Genomic DNA, 9,504 nt, shown 5'->3' with positions numbered 1-9,504 from the left:
TGTATGGTGACAAAATTTACAAAAGCACGCTTTCTGGACCAAGCCCCTGTACCTGCCGCAGATTTCGTCAAAATCGGTCCAGCGGTTTCACCTGTAGCCATGCGCAAAGTTTTTCTCCCATTCAGTCTATGGGAAAAAATGACGTTTTGGGACCCCCCTATAACTTCGCTCCCCCTGGACGATTTCTCACCAAACTTTAAAAAAGAATTCAGAGTGGCCAATATACTTTTTCTGCAAAGTTTGGTGAGGATTCGTCCAGGGGGAGTGGAGTTATAAGCTGCACAAAAAAGTGCTCTTCCTATGGAAACAGCTACTTAACCATAACTACATGGCCACTACCGTTGCCATGTAATATATATATATATATATATTTGCTTATGTATGTGTTTTTGTCAAAACCCAATAACTTTGTAAACAATCCACCATATATCTTTGCAATAGGAATAATGGTATTAATACTGATAAACCGTATCATATTCATCATTAATACTGATGTTAATAGAATAATTACCATCATTAAAATTGGTCCTATTATTAAATATTATAATTATTACACATCTCAGGTTGTGTGTTCTACACTTGGCATTTGCATCCTTGCTACAGTACTCTCGCTGCGGGGGGGGGAGTGTTTTATTTGTAGACATATTTCAGGATATTTTTGATGATAGTCTTTTACCACATCTTGCTTATCTATAGAGATAAGGGGGGGCCTCACAGGCCCCACTGAGTCTTTTCCAATCATTTCCTCAGTTTTGCAGCTATTGCTAGGAATGAAGCAGAGGGACAGACACCAGGTTCTTTAGATTTCAGGGTGCATTTATTATAGGTAAGACAACAGGTTCATATCTAATGCAGCAGTGCCCCTGTATTACAGGAGTGACCCCAGTCATCAGGTTTTATCTCTTCTGAAATAAGAAGTGCAATATTTAATAATGAAGAACTTTTCTGGTTTTCATGACAACTTGTAGAATTGGGGATTCTTCTTCCTGAGGCAGAATGCAAGAGAACTGGTCCCTCCCAAGTGTAATTAACACTTCTTAACTCCTTTTACTGACTGCTGGTCTTGACATGGAGGTGGGCATGGCTCTGTGTGGCAAGAATGAGAAGAATGGTGTTAGAAAATAATTGGTGGCAGCTGAGAGATATAGAGGATGCACAATGATGGTCTTAAGGTAATTAATTATACATGCTGTTTCTTGATCCAGATCCACTTCAATGTTAATTCACATCACTGATTCATTTTACTTAATCTGATTTTGCTTTCTGCTTGAGCACATCTCAGTCCATCACTCAATCACAAACCAATCATATCTCGTGCCAAGAGCTGTCTGGTCTAGATACTGCCATCACAGTTAAGCCTTGTTATTAAAGCGAGCTGCATTTTCCTGGCATTTTCTCTCAAGCTTACCAATAACTAATCACAGTTCAGAAACATGTATCCCAGCTGCCATAAACAGAGGCGTTGCTAGTGGGAGGGGAGTTTAGGGTAGGGGCTATAGCCCTGGGGCTTTTGGTTGTAGCCCCGATAGAAGCTAAGGGGCTACAACCAAAAGGCTAGCTAACCCCGGGTCCCAACAGCCCTGACATTAGGATAGCCCCTGATCTTCTTCAGACCTAGCAACACCCCTGGCCACAAACATGATCTCTCCTCCTCATCCTGTGAATCATTTGCCTACTGGCTAATCCCCATGTCCTATCAGCTTCCCTTCCCCTCAACCCTCCTCATTTCATATTGAAGGACCATGGTCTGGTAACAAGTTGGCAGGGTCACAATACACCTCCTCTAGAACAAGGTCAGATGCTGTAAGATCACTAGGGTGGTGATGAGCGCAGTATAAATATCAAATAACATTTCCGTGCACAGATTACAATAGAACACACATTTCTGTGGAATTCAAAATAGTTCAATGCACAAAATACATGTCAGTAGTTTGGGTGGGCACACAGAAGGTTCATCAATTATTTGATCCCTTTCTGGAGAATGTGAGACCATGAAGGTTTTTGCTTTCAAAATTGGGCAGTACACTGCACTGTCTTGCTAGTTATGTGGACACGCAGCTCGCTGTTGCCAAAAGCCCACACACTCCTTCAGTCCATTGCCACACTCTCGGAATGGTTGACTGTGTTGTAGCAAATGGATACATGTATGGAAATGGTGTTTTCAGTAGAAAATTACATTTTCAGATTACAGTTGTATACGTGAGGAAAGGTTGTATCTTTTCACAATTTAAAGTAGATATTGAAAGGTTCTACAGACCAGTTACTTCAAAGACATATTTCTATGGCTTTCACCTCTTTGCATCTGTTCTAATAAGAGGTTTAGCGCCTTAAACCTTTAACTTCATTTGTATTTATGTATGTATTTATTTATTTATAGTACTTATAGCACACCATTATCCAAAGCATTTTTCACACATGAACAACGGTATAATAAAAATGGAAGAGAAATTGAAGCTAACACCAATAAGTACAGATAAGCTTGAAAAAGAGTAAATCCAGCAGAGCATTCGTGAGTCAGAGAGACAAATACTGTTTTGGACGTGTTTTAAATAAATAGAGTAGAAGAAACTGCACATCAAAAGGTCATGAATTCCGTAATCTAGGTGCCAGAAGTTGAGCCTTTTTTCTCGATGCTGTGAACACAAAAAATGCCCTTTTTAGGGTAATTGTCTGCTAGAGCCGACAATTCCCTTAAGTCTTTTAAGCACCGTTTGGACATCCAGAGTTTCAGGTCTATACTAGAGTGGAACCCCTTACCATGCTGTTCTAATTGTATGGTGTTGGTTAGTTATCACTGCCTCGTAACCTTGTTCAACTCCAATTTCCAAAATGTGGCAATGTTTATATTCACCTGTAAAATGAGACAATTCTAAAAATGTTCTTCAAAAGATGTGCAGGTATTTGCATGCGGTGCAACATGATGGCCCCTGCACTCAATGCACTGATCATACATTGCAGTATGTTTCCAGGAGGAAGGCCAGTATAGTGTAATTGTGAAAACATTACTTCGAGAAATTCCGGGATTGAGACATTGGCTTCCCTACTACACGGCCCCCTTTTTGATCTTTGGCAGGGGATGTTATCTCCAGGTGCTTCCAGGGATGAAAAGGTTTACTTAGAGCAAGCCTAGTTAGTGTGAAATGAAAGAAAGGAAATGATATTAAATGTAAAGTTCAGCCTTTTGCTGGTTGAGTGAGTGCATGCCCGCTGAAGAGACCCGTGGGTGGCAGGCAGATCCGTGAACATCAAGAAGTCCCTTTTCAAACAATAAAGAGTTTCTATTCTCAACTATATTTCTTTTTTTTATAAGATTATGAAATGTTATATTTGCACTGGGTCACAGATGATTTTGTTTTTGTGTATCTTTTTCTGCAGGTCACAGCGTGTTGCAGATGTTAGTCGGATCCCTGCTCATGCATGAATATACACATCTTACAAAAGAAGAGATATCAACTCACATTTTGAAACAGGTGGACAGATTGGGGCAGCTGAGAGATGCCTGCCTAGCATTACGTTATTACATAGTTAAGTAACACAATATACATATTTATCTACAGGTGGCTGAATTTTCTTTCGTAATTTACATAGTAACAGTCATTAGTTGGAAGCCATGTTCCATTCATACTTGCAAACATGATCTCAGTTAGTTATCCCCTAATGTGAGCTGATAGCAGCATGCATGCAAAGAATATGCATTATGCTGCATGAAGTCATATTATTGCTAATCGTTCTATATTGTAAAATAACACAGAGGTGGGGGTTGCGTTTTATAGCATGTATAGAATTGTAGATGAGTAAATATCAACAATGGGGATATATTCCAAGTAAGGGTCTGAGTGACTATGTCATTCTGGGCCCTTCGTGGAAATGAACCCTGCTGATGATAGGGCCACTCATTAGTTTCATGTTGTGTGGCCACTCAGTGCCAATGTCCACATCCGGCTCTCACTGTATTGACCAACAATATACGTGGTGGATAAGGCCTGTAAGTGGAACGCATAGACCACCTGGGATGAAAAGAAAAATGCCTAGGGTCCTGGGCACCTCCTTAGCCTTCACCTTTTGTAAGCATCCTTCCTTCTCAACACCAGCAGAGACCCAAAAGGAAGATGCAATGCTGCACTCTCCAGCAACGAAGTCCCGCCAGTGGAACATGATCATATGTGAACTTCACTGTGTATAGGAACATAACCTGAGTGTATAATGACTGATCACCAAATTTCTTTGAGTCATTACCATAAGCTTGGTAGGTTCTCACTTGATGTAATATTATGGTAAAGTGTGGAGGGATTTTGTATTGCTGAAGTTCCGACCAGGATGATTTACACAGTGTCTCTCATTCATGTTGCCATGGGTGCTGATGGGTCTGTGATTGTGGTGGGGATGGCAGGTGTGGAGTCTGCCAAATGTCTGCACCACAGAGCAATCAGTGACGACAGGGCAGAGAGGCTGAAAACAGGTGATTGTGATGCTGATTTAATCTCTCACCTGGGACACATTGAGGAGTCTGGTCTTGGCACTGCTGCACCGGTTTACAGGCTAAAATAAAAGAAAAATATTAAGGTTAAAATAATTTGCACCAAAGCATCTACTTGCAAATCAAGGTCTTCCTAATACATCACATTTACTGGAGACATTTTTAACAGCAATAGGCGGACAATCACAAAACAAGATGGACCATCAGTTGTGGCTGAATATTACTCTTGGTGCAGGTGGGCAGCCTGCTTTTTACCCACAGGGCAAGGGCATCACGGTCGAAGGAAGGGTGCATGAAGCTGTGGAATCCAGAAAGTAGAAGAGTTCTGAAGTAGCCGCTACAAGGCTCATAGGTGGGCAAACAGAAGGCATCCTTTTGGATGTTCATGGCAGTGGTCACAGCCCACAACAGGATTGAAGATCAGATTAGATTCTAAGGGTGGACATCTCATGAGTAAAATGTTGATCTGTGACATGAGAGCAGCTTACACTCTACAACGTCGAAAATCAAAGACTGTGGGCCTCATTACAGGTCCAGCGGTAACCCTGCTGGTGCTAAGGGGCGGTTGCTGCCGGACCTGTAAAATGTTACTGGCGCCTGACTTCCCGTTACCACTGGCTCATTACAAGTCCGGCGGCCGGAAAATCAAGCGCCGTTAATTTTGTTAATCCCCATTCCCATACTATGGGATTGGGGAGATGGAAGCAACGGCACCGGTGCTTCTGTGATGGGTTTGCTTACCTTGACCGCTGAGCCCGGCAGGGTCAGACCTGCTGGGCACAGCAGCACCGGCAGGCAAACCCGTAGTTTGCCGGTGCAGAAACAAGAGTGGATGTGAGCTTACCGGCACCCTTATTTCCGGACTGGCAAACTTGACATGAGGCCATTAGTTTTGCTTTCTACCAGGATCAATTAACTAAGTACCTCAAAAATGGAAAAATGATAACACCTCTGTATTAACAGAGCGTAGAAGTTGGAAGGGTCTGCCAAGTAGTGCTATATTACAAAACAATACTACTATTATTTAAATAATAACTCCCTATGTGTGGAGCATTACCACTTAGTAATGGCCCAGAGACCAAGTAACAGGATAGAGCAAAGTGAGTACCCTAATGCGAGCCCATGTCATTACCAAAATGAAATACTGCCCAATGAGGGGGTTATGGCTAGCAGCAGACAGCGTATTGTGACAGCCGTTTAACAAGTTTTAAAAACTACAAAAGGAGGTGGCTGCCGAGGAAAAGAGGAGAAGGGAACTACCAGGAGTTCCTTTTCACTTATAGGGTGCAGATCTGTGAAGGGATGGGACAGACTAAGAGTGTAGGTAGCGGCGTGGTAAAGTTGAGCCCGCATGTGGTGGTGGGTGGGCTGCAAAAGCAGTAGTTGCAGGATTGTGGGGCAAAAGGGGGACACAGAGATTTCGGGGCAAGGTGGAAAGAAGAATGGTAGGTAAAACAGGGCATCAGTTGCTCCTAGCAGATGTGCCTTGACAGCAGCAGATCATGTCTTTTAAGAAAGGAAAATAATCTGTGCCTTCCATCAATCATTATTACCTAAAAATATTCACTGGTGCCGCCTCTAATTTTGCTGTGAAGAAATCTAGGCTTTTCCCTTTCTGATAGCTTCAGTTTTGGCTTCTTCTGGCTCTACAATGACCATGATTTCAATATCAAGCTATTGCCTCTCCCAGAGAAGAAGTGGTTATGACACATTTTTGATATTGCATTTTCAAAGATCATACCAAAAGACACTCCAACCTGAACGGGAGGAAGGAGGGAGGGGACAGCTAAGTGGGTGTTCTGACCTTGGACCTCATGTTTCTTCCTATTTCTCGCAGGGTAATTGCTATCCTACCTGCATGCACCAGGACATATGCCTGCTGTGAATTCTGCAGCTAGAAACGAATCAAAAGAGGAAATTGGAATGTATCGTAAGACCCATTGCCGTGGCCTGATCCATTTCTGCGCACAGAAGGCCTGTTCCTTTATGAGTTCTGTCTGCTCAATAGACATATTTTATCATAGGTCCTATTTTACAGTAGATGTGTGGACTTGGGTCTCACATTTAAGATCTGGTCAGTAATGGATCTCAACTCTGTAATGGCTGCCTGCAAATATGGCTGATATTTTTACTGAAAAGCTTTCTGCTGATAGCCGAAACGGTCGACCTTGGTGTCCTCGCTATGAGAGACACTTCCAATGGTCACGGAAGCTCCACATCCGGTTTTCAAATGAGAGGACTGTCGACACCAAGCTACAGAAAGATATCTGGAGCTTGCAGCTTTACCAGTTCACGCTCTAAACATGGGAAATGAAAGCCTGAAGATCCTGAGGAAACTCTTGGGTATCTCTGTGCACGTCATGATTACATCCTGAAATTGCTACCAGTGGCCACATCAATGTTTCACACTTCGTGAGAGGTTTAACCTGCTGTCTTCTGACAAATATTTCCCAATAGCTGGCCAAGCCCAACTGTAGCAAGAAGCGCAACCTGAGCTCTATCCAGAAAGTTGAGTCATTTTCTAGGTTTTTTTACCGTACACCAATCTGCAATTTGGTCAAAGAGATGTGAGGGCAACCCAGCCTGTCACAGAATTTTTCTAAAGATTAGATCAGACCTAATTGCACAGATGCCTCCAATTTCTAGAGCTCCATCAAATTGTCTGTTCTAAAGCAATTTACTCCAGCCAATCCACTAGCAGTAATCTGCTCTTCATTTGGGAGTCTGTATATTGCTTGGCACTAATAGGCCCACAAAGTCAATGCACATTGGATATGGTTTTCACTTCTTCCAGCGCTTTCCCCTACGACCAGACCTTAAGTTGCAAGACCTGAGAGAGTGTCCTTAACTGCCTTGTGCACCCCTATTGGGACCCCGGTCCTTGCACTCTAATACAATAAACTAAGGGCCTCATTACGAGGAAGGAGGTAGCCATGCCGCTTTTTGTGACATGGCTACCCCCATTCCGGATACCGGGTCTGGGTTTCCTGAATGGGGAAATACCGGGCCATTCCGACCTTGGAGGGCCCAGTATTTCTCCATTCAAGGAACCCGGACCTGGTCCATCCCCATTCCCATTTGAGCCCCTGTAGGGCTCAATGAGAATGGCGAGCATGCTAACAACGGGCCCATTAATGACGGGCCCGTTGTTAGCATGCTGGACCACTCGTGGGACACACTAAGGACGTCTGGTAAAACCAGGCATCCTTAGCGGGTCCCACGAGCGGACCTCATAATGAAGCGGTAGGGGTTTAACGGGGCCGGCAGCTCAACAGGCCCGTTAACCCCCTGTCGCCTTCCTCGTAATGATGCCCAAAGTTTGTTTCCCTTTTGCAGTCTCTAGAGCAGCGATCTGCGCCCTGTGGCTCCCTAGATGTTTTAGACTATGACTGCCACGATCACTCACCATTGACTAAGCTGGCTAGGGCTGAAGCTGGCAAGCTGCAGGTTGCAGATCGTTGCTCTAGCGCCAAAGAAGCAAACATTGGGTTTGATATATATATGTTGACAGTCATTGGGACATAGATTTTTGCATACTTCCCTTTCCTGTTCGTTTGCACTTCAAAATGTTGTGTTGAGTCCTTGCACGAGTACTCTTTGTAAATTCTCCAACTATGCTGCAAAGTTATCGCTCATGATGATTGTGACCAAATATTGAAGGCTGCTTTAGATATGTTTGTGTCAATGTAACAAAAATAAATAATTGCATAACTTTCCAAAAGAGTTGGGGCAACTGTTGTTTTTGATCGCAGATAATTGTCGGTTGCCCCTGCTGGGCATTTGTCTCCATGTGTTGTATTTCTCATGTATGAAATTGTGCTGATTTGGACTATAGTATATGGGCCATACTACCACAGAGGTAATTTACTCCCCCCCCCCCCCCCCCCGAGATCTTAAAGTTTTTTTTTGTTTTTCATGTATTCCAGCCATCTGGGGTGTTGTGCCGATCTGCCAAGTCTAATAGTGTGTTATGCTGTATAAGTAAGTATAGGTCATCAGGATTTAGACCTTATTATATATGGTGATACTGTTAAAGCTGGGTGAAATGCTATGATAGGGGTGCATTAGAATAGCACTGTGAAGAGTTCATGAGCAAAAAAGATCTAAGTGAACATGGACTATTTTTCATTGCAGAAATATACTATGTTTACCCTTCAGAACAACTCATATTGTCGGACCACATGATCAATGTTTTGATAAAGTAAGACAATCAGTGAGATACATCAGTGGGTTGAACACTCACTGCAAAGAGCTGTGTGCAACCTGTATATCACACGTTTGAATACATGCAACACCCACCCAGTCCTTCATCCTTGAAAAGTCGATAAAGTGGGCACACATGGGCTGGGTTGTAAATAGCAATCATTTAAGTGCAAAGTGCGATTTTACTCTGTCGACATTATTGATAATATTGCTACTTACGTTCTTGGCACTTGCCCTGGACCTGGGGCTCTTGGCACTGGGGCTGCTGAGGTTCCTTGCATCCTCCCTTAGCTGACATGGTCGTCTCTAGCACCGGTTGCCCGAAAATGAAGAAGTGAAATAATGGAAGAGTTCCTCTGAGCGTTGCCTTCTTGTCTGAGCCTGAGACATATATACATGAGATGACTACCACCCACCGCCCCCGCAGCAAGTTGTTCAACATACTTTGAGTATGATCTCAACAAGAATTTCAAAAGCCCAACACATTAAGATATTTCAAGGAACAGCTCAGCTATAAATTGGTTTGTGTTCCTCTACCCCCAAGGCAGGGTGTTGAGTTTCTCATCTGATGCAACAGTTCCTACCTTAGAAGCCACTTCCTGCATTGGGCAACAGTGCTATAGTCTGTGTAACCTGTCAGGTGCAACCTTTCTCCAGAGAGATGAGTGTTCAGTTTACAGGAACAAATCAAGCATCACCAAAAAAATCCCTTGTGGATTCAAGCAATCATTCAAAATATATGTCCACCTTGTGTATGGTTAATTACAAATTAGTTTCCAAATGTTAAATGCTTACAATTTCGATGGGATATGGGAAATGAGGCA

General features: G+C 43.1%; 1 long non-coding RNA gene across 1 annotated transcript; it reads right to left on the bottom strand.

Moving 5' to 3' along the window:
• Positions 1–795: 795 nt before the first annotated feature.
• Positions 796–9,037, bottom strand: LOC138472540 (uncharacterized). Its single transcript, XR_011268629.1, has 3 exons — positions 8,900–9,037; positions 4,489–4,539; positions 796–1,086 (listed from the first exon to the last, which is right to left on the bottom strand). It is a non-coding gene; the product is annotated as an uncharacterized lncRNA (long non-coding RNA).
• Positions 9,038–9,504: the final 467 nt, after the last annotated feature.

The sequence above is a fragment of the Ambystoma mexicanum genome, chromosome 8 (genome assembly GCF_040938575.1).
Source record: "Ambystoma mexicanum isolate Mex_15411 chromosome 8, UKY_AmexF1_1, whole genome shotgun sequence".
Taxonomy (NCBI): Eukaryota; Metazoa; Chordata; class Amphibia; order Caudata; family Ambystomatidae; genus Ambystoma; species Ambystoma mexicanum.
This window is presented reverse-complemented; position numbering and strand designations above follow the sequence as displayed.